The sequence below is a fragment of the Anabrus simplex genome, chromosome 7 (genome assembly GCF_040414725.1).
Source record: "Anabrus simplex isolate iqAnaSimp1 chromosome 7, ASM4041472v1, whole genome shotgun sequence".
In the NCBI taxonomy this organism is placed as follows: Eukaryota; Metazoa; Arthropoda; class Insecta; order Orthoptera; family Tettigoniidae; genus Anabrus; species Anabrus simplex.
This window is the reverse complement of record NC_090271.1, coordinates 320,517,441-320,533,963: the sequence shown is the minus strand read 5'-3', so window position 1 is coordinate 320,533,963 and position 16,523 is coordinate 320,517,441. Positions and strand designations below refer to the sequence as shown.

The 16,523-nt window shown below is 38.1% G+C and overlaps 1 protein-coding gene across 2 annotated transcripts in view; it reads right to left on the bottom strand.

The window, feature by feature from the left end:
* Positions 1-11,705, bottom strand: part of LOC136877614 (TATA box-binding protein-like 1) — a 261,942-nt gene extending 250,237 nt beyond the window's left edge. Inside the window, exon 1 of one of the 2 annotated variants that reach the window (XM_067151788.2) lies at positions 11,562-11,705. The gene's annotated coding sequence lies outside the window, so the exon portion shown is untranslated. The remainder of the gene's footprint in view (positions 1-11,561) is intronic. The other variant, XM_068228686.1, reaches the window with a different exon arrangement.
* Positions 11,706-16,523: the final 4,818 nt, after the last annotated feature.

Sequence of the window (16,523 nt, the reverse complement as noted above, 5' to 3'; positions counted from 1 at the left end):
GGAGATATTCAAATACGTTTTTCTTAATGTGGATTCTGACGGAACTACTTCTTTAGTGTACTTCTGCAGAAACGTCGTGAGGGATTGATTTTCCAGTTTCCAGAACGGAATTCAAGAGTTGAAGAAAGCCTTACATAGATCCAGGGAAAGCTGAGATTGCCTGCTGGATGTTGTAACTGCTGTTGACATTAAATTGATCTTAGGGTCAACAATATTTAACCTAGACTTATGTTTCATTGTTGCAAAATGTTGAGTTATAAAGTACTTTTTCTCGTGATTAATAGATATTTCACAGATTTTGGAAAAGAATATAGCTCCATCAGTAGAAAGTGTATCCAAACCGAATTCACAAACATAGCCATGTAATTTACCATGCAACGATGAAAATTTCGGCATGTTAAATAAGTTGACTTTAACAAGTTCATCAGTAGACTAACAGCTTCTTTTATGTTTGACTCGTTAGACAGAAGTGATTTCCTCCCTTCCTCTGCATTATCTTATCATTTCGAAATCGGGAATACCAGGTAATTACGCATTGTCACAGAAAAGGGGTGTGAGGAAGGGGAAAAGAGACATACTTCCCTCATCCTCTCTCTTTCCTTGTGTTCATTATGCTAGCGCATTCCTTTCACTAATGAAGGTTCTGCTATTTAAAGAGGTTAAATGAATGGGTTGAGAAAATAAACTTTCGAATGCCTGAAAACAAATAAAAGATTTACAGCGAACAATATTCTAAATAAATATTTGTGACTCCAATATGTAATTTAATTTGTGCAACCTTTTTGTCTTCGATGTACGAAATACATTATGTGCTTTTTAAAATGTGTAAATGGCAGGAAAAAATTGCATAACAATCAAAAAAGGCAATAAAAGGCTTTAAATCTTAAAATAGGCAACAGAAGCCAAAATAGGCAAAATAAAAATTGTCCCTACACTTCCTAAATGCACAAAAAACATATTTATCTCTATCTGATTCTTCAATATATCCAGTCAGATAAAAAAAACATTTTGCCTAACCTCCGGGCTCTAATAATAACAAATGTTTGAAATACGTCGTAAGTGGGTCATGTCAAATCGGGAACTGACATGTCACTATGTGACATTACAAGTATATGTCTATAATAACACACGTTTTGACTTGTTTGAGCCATCTTCAGTGAAAACAAAGAGGGGGTTTTAAGTAATTTACATGATACAGACCAAAAATGTGCCAAAAAAATAAATTAAGGAACAACTGTGTTAACCTAAGTAGAAATGAAAACAAATGATACAGATGGAAACGAACAATAAGTGCACATAGTGAGGTTGCGGACCTCTTAGTCTACAAAATTTTGGTTTTATAATAATTCAAAACAGGATGAAATCACCATGTCGAAAATTCAGGCCGAAAATTTGCCTTTGTAGAAACACCATCACACTGAATGGCTACGAGGGAGCGGGAGCGAAAAACTTTGAGAAACCAAGCCTGAGATAACATGCAGGCGAAATGCAAATGATGGAAAAACGCCGATGAAGTTTAAAACTTTAGAACAGCAGCATTCTCAATTTCTTCTCAATCTGGCGGTCCCGTTCTCAATTATTGTTTCACAATGTTGGCTGGTTTGTTTGCCTTATACTGTATTTAAAAGATTGGGAAGGCTGTGACAAAAGTTGAGAAGCTGTGTTAGAGAAGATGACAGGTGCAACGTAAACTGTAAGTGACCCTAGTGGAAACCACCAATGAAGATCCAATCTGTAATGGAAAAAATGGGGTTGTGTGAGAAACTTGGGCTGATAAGTAAAGGGTGTAAAATGGGTGTGAAAAAAGCTTTAAACTTACAGTGTTTAGAAGGGGGTCCTCTCAAAATGGCCTGGCCTTCTCAAAGTTAACGGTCCCGTTCGTACAATGAAGTCTATTGTTGGCTCAGCTGTATTTGCGAGGATGGAAGGAGCGGAGGGCGAAGGGGTGGTGCAGGGCTGGTGGAGAGGCGGAAGGGGTGGTGAGTTGAAGAGATGGAAGCAGGGTTTGTTTATATTATGGAAGTTTATTGTTCGTTTGCATCTGGATCATTTGTTTTCATTTCTTACTTCTTAGGTTAACACAGTTTTTAGATTCAATTATGTTTTGTATTAACCCCTGTTTTCACTGAATTTTATCGCAGCGCATTGTTTATTACTCCATATGATGTAAATATTGTATATTGTGCTGTTTTTTATTTCCATCATGTCTCACTTTTGTTTTTTCATTTGTTCCTTAATTATGTTTGACATTTTTGGCTTGTCTTATGTAAATTACTTCAACCCCTGCCCCTTTTTTTCATTGAAGATGGCTCAAACAAGTCGAAACATGTTTGAATTTGATTACTCTGTCTAATGATGGAATTATATGATGTATTGAATTAGGAGGATACACTTAATTTTACATTTGTAAAGTGAAAACTGGCAATACGGAATGTTTCTAATATCTTGTAATAACTCTCCTCTCACACATTCCGAACGTAAACAAGGCTCTTTTATTAGTATCCTCTATGCAACATGGAAAAGCAACTGATGCAGACATGGGGAAGGAAGAGATGATTCAGTTTTATAATTATGCGAAGTCTGGAGTAGATACTTTGGATCAGATGTCAGCCAACTACTGCACAGGTAGAAGAACAAGAAGGTGGATGATGGCAGTCTTCTTCCCGTATTGTCGATATAAAATGCAGCTGTGAATGAGAATATCATCAGTCCTATTGTGACAGCCCCCAAATGACCAAGCAACATTTTCTGAAAGAACTTGTTGCTCAACTCATTAGGCCACACATAAGATTATCAAACCCCAGGATTCCAAGAGATATACAAGGCACTATATAGGGTTATGAACATCCCTGAGGAGTGCATCAATATTGCCGAGGAGAAGCCTGAAAAACAGATAACTTGTCTGTGTCCACCAGCAAAGAAGAGGAAAACATATTGTATTACAAGTGCTACAGATGTGAAAAATCAGTTTGCTTGGAATGTAAAAGTAAGATCTGCTTTGAATGTGTTGAGTGAGAGTAACATTGAAGGCCAAGTTCAGTGCTTGCAATTTCCATCCCAACAAGAGATCAGTCTCGTGTGGTTAATTTTCAGTGAAGTGATTATCAAACATCTTTAACACTTTGAAGACAATGTCACCCCATGTGGGGTGACGGACCCTCATACAAAATACAGTATGTCACCCCTCAAGGGGTGACAAGGTAGTGTATCCAGGCCTCTCAACTTTAGGCTGTCGCACAAAACTAGCACTACCATTCACTGTTGTAATGCATTGCTTGTTCACGTAAGGTGTTCATAGAGTGCAGCGCAGTGCCCATTCCTTTCTCAGCACGCTGTGCATTGCGGGACAGTGGAATTTCTCTGACATACACAATCATCAGAATTCAATCATTAATGGCAAGGAAAATAATGCAGATTGGAGATTATTACTGCTTTATTCTTATATACTGGTTGAGATTTAGCACTCAGATGAAATTGTAAACTGGGGCTACATGTGAATAAAAAAATGTTTCTGCAAACCTGAGAATGTTCCCCAGTAATTGTCAATGGCTGGTGATTTGGTTGAATCATTGCCCGATACAGCACCGGAATCTTTGCTAGTGTCCTCACTACACAAACTACTGTCGAATTCTGACTCGGAAAAGGTGGCATCACAATGCAAATCCTAAATGTCAACATCTCTTGATTCAACATTCGAACCCTTTTCAAAATGTTCTATCCCTCTACCGGCAATCATGGCTTACTTAACACAGAAACACAACATGACAAATTCTTGTCACAAAACTGTAAATTACGAGGAACTCGTTGAAAGGCGCATAAATCAACAGCTCACAACACAGAGCACAGTGCTCCACAACAACAAAGGTGAAAAGGCCGTCACCCCTGTAGGGGGGGGACACAAAAATAGTAACTTTGAACATAAATTATGTCTTTGATTACTTCTACGAATGAAATTACGAACATCCGTACCCCACAACAACCTAAAATATTTATATTGCATTTCAGCAGTTTACCCAGGTTAGAAACCGCGAAGCGGCCTTAGGCCTCTAGTTTCATGTGGAAACAAGATTGGTCTGGACTGGTTCTTGCCGTATGGATGGTTAAGATGGGACCTGGACAAGACCATTGGTCTGGACTGGTTCTTGCCGTGCGAGCGAACGGTTAGGATAGGATCTCCATTACAAGATATTAGAATCATTCCGTATTGACGGTTTTCACTTTACAATGGCGAAAAATGAGAGTATCCTCCTATTCAATGCATCATATATTCCGTCATTAGACGGAGCTAACAGATTCAGATATGTTTCGGCTCGCTTGAGCCATCTTCAGTGAAAAAAATTAGGGGGGTTGGAATGATTTACATAATATAAGTTGAAAAAATGCTTAAAAAATCAATGAAAGAGCAAATGAAAAAAAACAAAAGAGAGCCTAGACGGAAACAAAATTAGCACAAATATACAATATTTACATCAATATGCAGAGCAAAAAAGAACTTATTGCGTCAAAATTCAGTGAAACAGGTGTTAATTTAAAATAATAATTGATACTAAAAACTTCGTTAACCTAAGAAACAAGGGAATGAGAAAACAAATGATGCAGATGGAAATGAATAATAGTAGCACATGGTGAGGTTGTGGACCTCATAGTTTACAAATTATTGGTTTAATAAAAATGACAAAACAGTTTGAAATTGCTGTCAAAATCATCCTAGTGGAAACCCATCACATCAAATTGGTCAGGAGGAGAGCAGGAGCAAACATGACTTAATATGACATAGCCTTAATTTGTTCCTCTTACTATTGGTCAAAGCCTAGTCATAATTTGTTAATTACTCGTACTATTGGTCCAGCCCTATCCACCGGCCGGGGTTATGTAACACTATACGATCGTAATCGTTTGAAGCTAAATCAAGAATAACTGGAAAAAGACAGACTTCACAAACTTAGTACTCTACATTCTTTGGTGTCAGTCCTGGATCTCAACAGGAAACAAACAGAAGACATCTTCAAGTGCAGTGCCAAAATATTGAGATTTTATACACACACTTGACGGTTTTGTATCCAACCTGGACCTGAACAGGTAACAAAATATGACATTCAAGTGCAATGCCAGTACAGAAATATGTGTGTGCAGTGAAATAGTCTTGGGTATGTACATATATAGTTTTTAATAACATTTACTAATGAGCACCAAATTTTATTCTTGATTCACCCTAAACCCATTACAATCTCCTACAAGTATTTAAGATGGAAATAACCACAAAATTATCTGGGTCTACGTAAACAATATTGTCAAGTTTCCTTTCAGCGGCAATAAACACTTCGAAATTAAGGCTCCTGAAGCATGAGAACCCATAGTGATGCCAGATGAACTTTAGGGATTTTTTTAACAGTATAAACAATTTGACATTTCCAAAATAAATTTTCCCGAGAAAATCTGACCGACTTGATTTTGGAAAAAATGTTCTATTTTTAAATCTTACTGTGTTGTTTATCATACAAAAGCTCATAAATAGACCTTTAAAAAGAGGCCTTGTGCAACTTTCTAGCTCAATTACAACAGTAGCAAATTTTTCAGGAGACGAAAGAAATGTTTCTTGCTCATCTTCAGTAGAATTAAAGTATTTATTCATGTTTATTATATCAACATACATGTATTGATATAATTAAAGAGCTACATACAATTTCTGACACATAAAGAAGATTTTTACAAATTAAAATTGGATAAGGCATGTTTTGGAACAGAGCATTGGATAAGGAGGGTTTTGGAACTATCATTGTGATAAGGGTAGGGTTTGCAAAAGTAGCTAAAATTTAATAATTAATGAATGTTATTTGCTTTACGTCCCACTAACTGCTATTTTAAGGTCTTCGGAGACGCCGAGGTGCCGGAATTTAGTCCCGCAGGAGTTCTTTTACGTGCCAGTAAATCTACCGACACGAGGCTGGCGTTTTGAGCACCTTCAAATACCACCGGACTGAGCCAGGATCGAACCTGCCAAGTCGGGGTCAGAAGGCCAGCGCCTCAACCGTCTGAGTCACTCAGCCCGGCTAGCTAAAATTTGATAATGATCATTTCTGTCATTGATATTATAATAGGCACTTTTATTATTATATATGGTCTTTGAAATTCTAAAAATATTTTTATCGTTTTATGGTTCATGTTTGTGGGTTTCTGTAGTCATGTCCTAGTTCGTGAACCATGGGCAACGGCTGAGTGGCCTAGTAAGTGGTCCTGAGAGTCGGGATACCAGTTGCTATGGAATGGGAGTGGGCATCTTGGACATATTCTGAGTCATGGCCCGCCTTGTGCTCAGGCGGCTAGGACTATACAATTCATCGGCGGTCCATAATCCGTTAGAGGAGAGATCCTCACTTGGACTATGTGCAAGTAGGGTAGAATCCTGCTTTATGAATTTACCGAGCTCAGAACACTTTAAGCAAGCCTCGGACCTATGGGAGTAATGGAGTCCCACTCCCATTTGACAGGCGAGGGACTCCTCGGAAACAACTTGGCGAACGAAATAGAATTTGATGGGGAGCTATCAATATTAATGGGGCTTATGGAAGAAAGAAGGTAGAACTGGCTGAGTCAGCAAAGAGGATGCATCTGGATGTGCTAGGAGTAAGTGATATTCTGGTAAGGGGAGATAACGAGGAAGAGATAGGAGATTAAAAAGTGTACTTGATGGGTGTTAGAAAGGGAAGGGCAGAGTCTGGGGTAGGGCTCCTTATCAGGAATACCATTGCACACAACATAGTTTCTGTTAGGCACGTAAATGAGCGAATGATGTGGGCAGATTTGTCAGTTGGAGGAATTATGACAAGAATTGTGTCCATGTATTCACCATGTGAGCGTGCAGATGAGGATGAAGTTGACAAGTTTTATGAAGCATTGAGTGACATCGTGGTCAGGGTCAACAGCAAGGATAGAATAGTGCTAATGGGCGATTTCAATGCGAGAGTTGGGAATAGAAATGAAGGATACAAAAGGCTGAATGGTAAATGTGGGGAAAATATGGAAGCTAATGGGAATGGGAAACATTTGCTGCACTTCTGTGCTGTTATGGGTTTAGCTGTTACGAATACATTCTTCAACCATAAGGCTATTCACCGCTATACATGGGAGGCTAGGGGTACCAGATCCATAATAGACTATATCTTAATCGACTTCGAATTCAGGAAATCTGTTAGGAATGTACGAGTTTTCGCGGATTTTTCGATGATACAGACCACTATCTGATCTGCAGTGAATTAAGTATCTCTAGGCCTAGGGTAGAGAAAGTGAAATCTGTCTGCAAACGAATAAGGGTAGACAGAAGTACATGGATACAATTAGTGAGAAGTTTCAAACAGTAGACAGTAAGCAGGTTCAGTATATAGAAAGTGAATGGGTGGCATACAGGGATGCTGTAGTAGAAACAGCAAGGGAATGCCTAGGAACAACTGTGTGTAAAGATGGGAAAAGGCGAACATCTTGGTGTAACGATGAAGTGAGAGCAGCCTGTAAACGTAAAAAGAAGGCTTATCAGAAATGGCTCCAAACAAGGGCCGAGGCACACAGGGATTTGTACGTAGATGAAAGAAACAGAGCGAAACAAATAGCTGTTGAATCCAAAAAGAAGTCATGGGAAGATTTTGGTAATAACCTGGAAAGGCTAGGTCAAGCAGCAGGAAAACCTTTCTGGACAGTAATAAAGAATCTTAGGAAGGGAGGGAAAAAGGAAATGAACAGTGTTTTGAGTAATTCAGGTGAACTCATAATAGATCCCAGGGAATCACTGGAGAGGTGGAGGGAATATTTTGAACATCATCTCAATGTAAATGGAAATCATCATGGTGGTGTTGCAAACAGCCAAGCTCATGGGGAGGAGGAAAATGATGTTAGTGAAATTATGCTTGAGGAAGTAGAAAGGATAGTAAATAAACTCCATTGTCATAAGGCAGCAGGAATAGATGAAATTAGACCTGAAATGGTGAAGTATAGTGGGAAGGCAGTAAATGCTTCATAGAGTAGTAAAATTAGCGTGGAGTGTTGGTAAGGTACCTTCAGATTGGACAAAAGCAGTAATTGCACCTATCTATAAGCAAGGGAACAGGAAGGATTGCAACAACTATCGAGGTATCTCATTGATTAGTATACCAGGTAAAGTATTCACAGGCATCTTGGAAGGGAGGGTGCGATCAGTCGTTGAGAGGAAGTTGGATGAAAACCAGTGTGGTTTCAGACCACAGAGAGGCTGTCAGGATCAGATTTTCAGTATGCGCCAGGTAAGTGAAAAATGCTAAGAGAGGAATAAGCAGTTGTGATTGTTTCGTAGATCTAGAGAAAGCATATGACAGGGTACCGAGGGAAAAGATGTTCCCTATACTGGGGGACTATGGAATTAAAGGTAGATTATTAAAATCAATCAAAGGCATTTATGTTGACAATTGGGCTTCAGTGAGAATTGATGGTAGAATGAGTTCTTGGTTCAGGGTACTTACAGGGGTTAGACAAGGCTGTAATCTTTCACCTTTGCTGTTTTTAGTTTACATGGATCATCTGCTGAAAGGTATAAAATGGCAGAGAGGGATTCAGTTAGGTGGAAATGTAGTAAGCAGTTTGGCCTATGCTGACGACTTGGTCTTAATGGCAGACTGTGCCGAAAGCCTGCAGTCTAATATCTTGGAACCTGAAAATAGGTGCGATGAGTATGGTATGAAAATTACCCTCTCGAAGACTAAATTGATGTCAGTAGGTAAGAAATTCAACAGAATTGAATGTCAGATTGGTGATACAAAGCGAGAACAGGTAGATAATTTCAAGTACAGTATTTAAGTTGTGTGTTCTCCCAGGTTGGTAATATGGCAAGTGAGATTGAATCAAGGTGTCGTAAAGCTAAAGCAGTGAACTCGCAGTTGCGATCAACAGTATTCTGTAAGAAGGAAGTCAGCTCCCAGACGAAACTATCTTTACATCGGTCTGTTTTCAGACCAACTTTGCTTTACGGGAGCGAAAGCTAGGTGGACTCAGGATATCTTATTCATAAATTAGAAGTAACAGACATGAAAGTACCAAGAATGACTGCTGGTACAAACAGGTGGGAACAATGGCAGGAGGGTACTCAGAATGAGGAGATAAAGGCTAATTTAGGAATGAACTCGATGGATGAAGCTGTTCACATAAACCGGCTTCGGTGGTGGGGTCATGTGAGGCGAATGGAGGAGGATAGGTTACCTAGGAGAATAATGGACTCTGCTATGGAGGGTAAGAGAAGTAGAGGGAGACCAAGACGACTATGGTTAGACTCGGTTTCTAACGATTTAAAGATAAGAGGTATAGAACTAAATGAGACCACAACACTAGTTGCAAATCGAGGATTGTGGCGACGTTTAGTAAATTCACAGAGGCTTGCAGACTGAATGCTGAAAGATATAACAGTCTATAATGATAATATATATTTGGTTTAGTGTAAGAGAAGGCTCAATGGCCTTAACAACGCCAATAAAGACATTTATCTATCTATCTAAAAGTATAGGACATGAATGTCGGTAAATAAACTCAATATCAATCATAGTGTGATAAACTGGCGCAAAATAATCAGGAATAGTATTGCCAACAGTTTCAAAGAACACACCATGAGCCTGGAACGTCATAAAATCGTACTAATGCTTACTTCAGAGTATTATTTGAGATACGTTTCATTTACGGTGCCCCACGTTTGGATAAGGCTTATTTTGGAAAAACCATCTTAGGATAAGGTGGGTTCTGGAAACATCACCTGAATTTGTGTTACCTTTTCATGGAGACAAAGCGGGTTTAGGAAAAGATTTCTTGTTGATAAAGATGCTAAATCATAAGTTATAGAGATAAGCTACGAAATCAATTTTCATAAAAAATGGATAAGGCGGATTTTGGAACCGTGCGTCTCAAATGAAATTTTTAAAAATGCTTCCAACTTTTTAAAATAAGCTAATTTAGAGGTCCGCAACTTCAAAACCTGTTGGTATACTGATCCAAGATTTGGGAAGACAGTGATCAATGTACGCAATATACCTAAATTCATTGGAATCTGGAATGGTGAGGCAGAATTTCATTAAGAATTGCATTAATTTGATATGGAATTACCATAATATTCATATGCTAGAGTGACCAGGGAACTTACCTGACATTAATTCCATAGAAAACATGTGGGCTAATTTAAAAACTCTCAAAACTTGACCGTTTCAAAAAAAAAAACCTGCATAATAGTGTCTGTAATTGGAGTGTAGTATCACAATGAATTCAAAATATGTGCCATGCTCAAAATTTGTGGCATTATGTCAAAACATGTAATGCAACTTCTAAGAAAAGAGGACATAATAATCTGCTGAATTTGTATACTTTTTCAATCATTTATGAACCACACAGGACTAAAAAGTTGTATTTATTTCATTTTCCACAAGACAAAGCAATTGACCATGAAATATTATATGTAATTCAACGAGACATTAACAACAGTACCAGTATATAATTTTGATGTGACAGTATCATGTTACTCTCATTAACACAGTTTCAAACAACATAAAAACAATCTGTTACATTTGGAATTTTATCTTAAGATCTTAATACTTTCAGTAATTTTTTCATTTAATTTTTTAACCTTAACTTCAAAGTCACATACATTCATGCAAGAGAGTAGTCCCAACTGTTCTCAAACACAGAGCACTCAAAATTAATCCATTCTTTCAATGCACCAATAGTCTTGAATCCCACTAATTCTACAGTTCACTAAAAATGTAAGACCCATATTACGTTATCTGTAGGTTATATAAGAAACATGGAAACAACCTTCAACAGACACATCAGTAGACGAATACGTTTGAGTGGTATCTTAAAATGGGAAATATCACAATATGAAGATAAAGCTGGAATTCAAGAGGAAGAGGACAAATTGGGGCAAATATTCATTTCAAGGAAGGGGAGTTAGGGACTGGAATAACTTACCAAGGGAAATTTTCAATAAATATCCAATTTCTTTGCAATCATTTAAGAAAAGGCTAAGAAAACAACATACACAGAAACTGCCACCTCGGCGACTGCCCTAAATAAAATTCAGTAGTGATTGATGGATTCAAAAATATATTAGAACACTCAAAAGAGTTTGAAAGCACCAATCTAGGTAGGTATTAGGATACTTATCTGTATCCTCAGTAATACTTCTAAGTATAAGTGAAAATAACCACACTATCTCTGAAACGTAATGAAATAATTCACTGAATTTTCATTAATTTTTTTGAGAGCATGAGTCCCCTATCCACATACGAGCAAACTTACACAACTTGCACAATTCTGGTCTGTACTACAAGCTTCAGAACGCTACTAATACAATGCTACGTGTTAATAAGTAACCAAACCAAACTGAAAAAGGTAATTAAGTTCAACCGTAAGTTGGGTTATCATTTCTGTCAAAAAATTAAATGTAAGTATACCCTTTTCACGCGAACGGAAGTGTCTAATAAAAGAATACCATTCCACAACTAAATAATCACAGTTTCCCCACAGCTACGAATTTAAATATATAATACTTTCATACTTACTTCCTTTATGCAGGAAATACGATATCCCTGAAAAAACACTCGCATAACTCATCTACTGTAGAAGGCAGGGCAAAAATGCCAAACCGTACCCATCACGACAGCCATTGTTTTCAGCCATATTGAACAAATTCACTGCTATTGAGATACAACACGGAGATTTATATCAGCAAGATGTTATCTGTATTCTCCTTGGAAATAGTATTCTCCATATCTGCGCTCAGATCTTACGAGTCAAAATGCGTCGTCATTGAAGAGGGGAGACGAGATGAGTTCTACACTAGATTGAATACATCGACATTGATAATACGCAAACTGGTTACATATACTACACCGAGAAGTTAGGAAACAAAACTTAAATTTACCTGCTTGCGGAGATTATCAGATCAGACAAATACAGTAGAGACAATACGCGATACTCAGCGAGATATCGACGGACAGCTATTAGAGCTCTCTCTCTAGCGGATTGACCTGAGAACTACTAATTCTGTCATAAGAGCACGTAAATTTGTGTGTGAAGTTCTTGGTGTTATTTATGCGTTTTCAGTGAGTTGGCATAATTAAATAGTAGCGTGTGTTATTCCGTGATATCTCCTCTCAACATGAAGGGAAAGGAATGTGCTGCGTTTGGCTGCAGTAACTATGAAATAGAGAAGAATGCGCGGTCTTTCTTCCGTTCCCCTCGTGACAAGAAAATGTAAGTAATATTGTGTTTACATATATATTCTTCCAGTAACTGGCTTAAAATAGAATACGCATATTTTATTCAATAGTGCAGCAGTTAACCTTCAGTACCGATGTGTTAATGTATAGTTCAGTTATTATGAGTTTCGACTTGACGTTTGAGCGCTGCCTTTTCGCGGAGGGTAGGTGAATTAATCAACAGCCAATCATAGGCAGCCGATCGCTCCGATAGAGCACGTTAGACTCCAGTTCTGGTTAGCGGTGTTGTCTATCTGTTGTTTACTGTAACCACGTGCTATCAGCTGTGTGCTGTATTGTGCTCAGTTCTTTTTGCGGTCTTTGTGTGTCTTTGTGCTAGGTTGTTCGTTTATATTCGTAGTGTAGATTTTATAAATGAATTTTTAGTATTTTTAATAGTATAACGCGTTATATTGTAGTGAATAGTGTGTAACAAGTGATCTAGTTTATATAATAGCTTAGTTTAATATTTCCTTCGGTAGTTATATAGTAGGTTAATTTTAGGCCCGTGTGTGAATTTGATATTCTGTCACGTTGACGCCTACGTCTAAGGATGAAGCTCCCAAGAGAAGAAAGCCCTTCGGGCGCGGTACTCCACTAAGGAGCCAAACCGAGAAATTGTTTGTAATGTTAGGGAGTCTTTCTTGACAGAGCACCAACAATGGCGGCTAGAAAGAACGAGTTGATTAAGTGGTTGAAGGAGCACAATATTTTGGTTCGCGATGACATGGGGAAGGGAATCTTATGCATCTCTTGAAAAAAAAAGCCCCAGTGCCCAGTTTATGTGGTGGATGAAATAGCAAGAAGGAACGGGCATAAAGTAGTTCACCGTCCACTATACCATTGCCATTTTAACGCCATAGAACTGATTTGAGCCCAAGTGAAGGATTATATAGCTGAGAATAACCGACTCTTCACAGTTTCGGAAGTTGAAAGACTTATTTTCGAAGCCGTAGGCCATATAAGTGCGGAGGACTGGAGCAACGTTGTGAGACACACGAAATCCGAGATAATTAAAGCTTGGAAGAAAGAAAGTCTCATAGACGATTATGTTGAAAACTTTATTATCTCCTTAGGGTCAAGCGAGAGTGAAACCTCAACAGACGATGACAATGCCGATAGTGACTCAGAAATGAGTGGTATATTCGCTTTGAAGGATTATTTCCTTCGATACGGGAAACGGAATCTAACAGCAACGCGAGATCGCGTTTTATCTGTTCGAGCATTGACATATTTATCTTGTAGCCTTATCCTAAATGTGTTGTGTATTATTGCTCATCTTGTGTGAATCGTGTATGTTGCTACAAAGAATAACTGATTATGGACTTATATTACAGTATTTACATTTCTGTTTGTGTTGTGTATTGTCAATCAGCTGTTTGTATTCGTAGCAATTTGGCACCACCGTCTGACTTCCGGCTAACTGTCAAGTCGAAACTCATAAAAACGGAACTATAGGTGTGATCTGTGGGTTTGATTTAATTCAGGAAAATACATATGCATATGAGTGTGGCTGGTTGTGTTCCAAGTTATCCCATTGGAATGCCGTAACCAACACCTGCTAGATAATAAGGCCTAACAACAGCGGGGTGGCGTCACGCTAAGGAGGCGATGGCAATGCAGAAAAACGCAGAACATGGTTAAACACAGAAATGATTGTAATATATTTTGGCAATGGCATAATTTATTTACTAACAAATAACGTTTGTATTTTAAAGGTATACTGAATTATACTGTCCTTATTACCGTATTTTAGTGGCTCTGCCATTAAAGATAAATAGCAAACAGTTGTAAAACAGGACAGCATCTTGCAATGTTACCTTACTTAGGCCGAATTGCTAACAGCACAACAGGATGTTAAATATATATTTCAATTTAAAAGGGCATTACATGATCTTAAAAGAAAACTAGCACGTATAATATCAGCGTAGTCCTAACATCCGAGCTGATGTAGCATCACTGGCAGTATTTGCACATGAGCCTACAATGCTTCCTCCCATGAAGTTCATGTATGGTTTAATGAGAATTCACCTTGTTAGAAAATTGGCATTCTGTTCGAAAACTTGAACTTCATGTTTTATGTATTCTAGAATGTATGTAAGTTTATGTCCTAGTATTGGACTACCATCAATCAATCAATCAATACTGATCTGCATTTAGCGCAGTCGCCCAGGTGGCAGATTCCCTATCTGTTGCTTTCCTAGCCTTTTCCAAAATGATTTCAAAGAAATTGGAAATTTATTGAACATCTCCCTTGGTAAGTTATTCCAATCCCTAACTCCCCTTCCTATAAATGAATATTTTCCCCAGTTTGTCCTCTTGAATTCCAACTTTATCTTCATATCGTGATCTTTCCTACTTTTATAAACGCCATTCAAACCTATTCGTCTACTAATGTCATTCCACGCCACCTCACCGCTAACAGCTCGGAACATACCACTTACTCTAGCAGCCCTTCTTCTTTCTCTCAATTCTTCCCAACCCAAACATTGCAACATTTTTGTAACGCTACTCTTTTGTCGGAAATCACCCAGAACAAATCGAGCTGTTTTTCTTTGGATTTTTTCCAGTTCTTGAATCAGGTAATCCTGGTGAGGGTCCCATACACTGGAACCATACTCTAGTTGGGGTCTTACCAGAGACTTATATGCACTCTCCTTTACATCCTTACTACAACCCCTAAACACCCTCATAACCATGTGTAGAGATCGGTACCCTTTATTTACAATCCCATTTATGTGATTACCCCAGTGAAGATCTTTCCTTATATTAACACCTAGATACTCACAATGATCCCCAAAAGGAAATTTCACCCCATCAACGCAGTAATTAAAACTGAGAGGACTTTTCCTATTTGTGAAACTCACAACCAGACTTTTAGCCCCGTTTATCAACATACCATTGCCTGCTGTCCATCTCACAACATTTTCGAGGTCACGTTGCAGTTGGTCACAATCTTGTAACTTATTTATCACTCTATAGAGAATAACATCATCCGCAAAAAGCCTTACCTCCGATTCCACTCCTTTACTCATATCATTTATATATATAAGAAAACATAAAGGTCCGATAACACTGCCCTGAGGAACTCCCCTCTCAACTATTACAGGGTCAGACAAAGCTCCACCTACTCTAACTCTCTGAGACCTATTTTCTAGATATATAGTAACCCATTCAGTCACTCTTTTGTCTAGTCCAATTCCACTCATTTTTGCCAGTAGTCTCCCATGATCCACCCTATCAAATGCTTTAGACATGTCAATCGCGATACAGTCCATTTGACCTCCAGAATCCAAGATATCTGCTATATCTTGCTGGAATCCTACAAGTTGAGCTTCAGTGGAATAACCTTTCCTAAAACCGAATTGCCTTCTATCGAACCAGTTATTAATTTCACAAACATGTCTAATATAATCAGAAAGAATGCCTTCCCAAAGCTTACATACAATGCATGTAAAACTTACTGGCCTGTAATTTTCAGCTTTATGTCTATCACCCTTTCCTTTATACACAGGGGCTACTATAGCAGCTCTCCATTCATCTGGTATAGCTCCTTCGACCAAACAGTAATCAAATAAGTACTTCAGATATGGTACTACATTCCCACCCATTGTCTTTAGTATATCCCCAGAAATCTGATCAATTCCAGCCGCTTTTCTAGTTTTCAACTTTTGTATCTTATTGTAAATGTCATTTTTATCATATGTAAATTTTATTACTTCTTTGGCCTTAGTTTCTTCCTCTATCTCAACATTATCCTTGTAACCAACAATCTTTACATACTGCTGACTGAATACTTCTGCCTTTTGAAGATCCTCACATACACACTCCCCTTGTTCATTAATTATTCCTGGAATGTCCTTCTTGGAACCTGTTTCTGCCTTAAAATACCTATACATACCCTTCCGTTTTTCACTAAAATTGGTATGACTGCCAATTATGCTTGCCATCATGTTATCCTTAGCTGCCTTCTTTGCTAGATTCAATTTTCTAGTAAGTTCCTTCAATTTATCCTCACTTCCACAGCCATTTCTAACTCTATTTCTTTCCAGTCTGCACCTCCTTCTTAGTCTCTTTATTTCTCTATTATAATAAGGTGGGTCTTTACCATTCCTTACCACCATTAAAGGTACAAACCTGTTTTCGCATTCCTCAACAATTTCTTTAAACCCATCCCAGAGTCTGTTTACATTTTTATTTACCGTTTTCCACCGATCATAGTTACTTTTTAGAAACTGCCTCATACCTGCTTTATCAGTCATA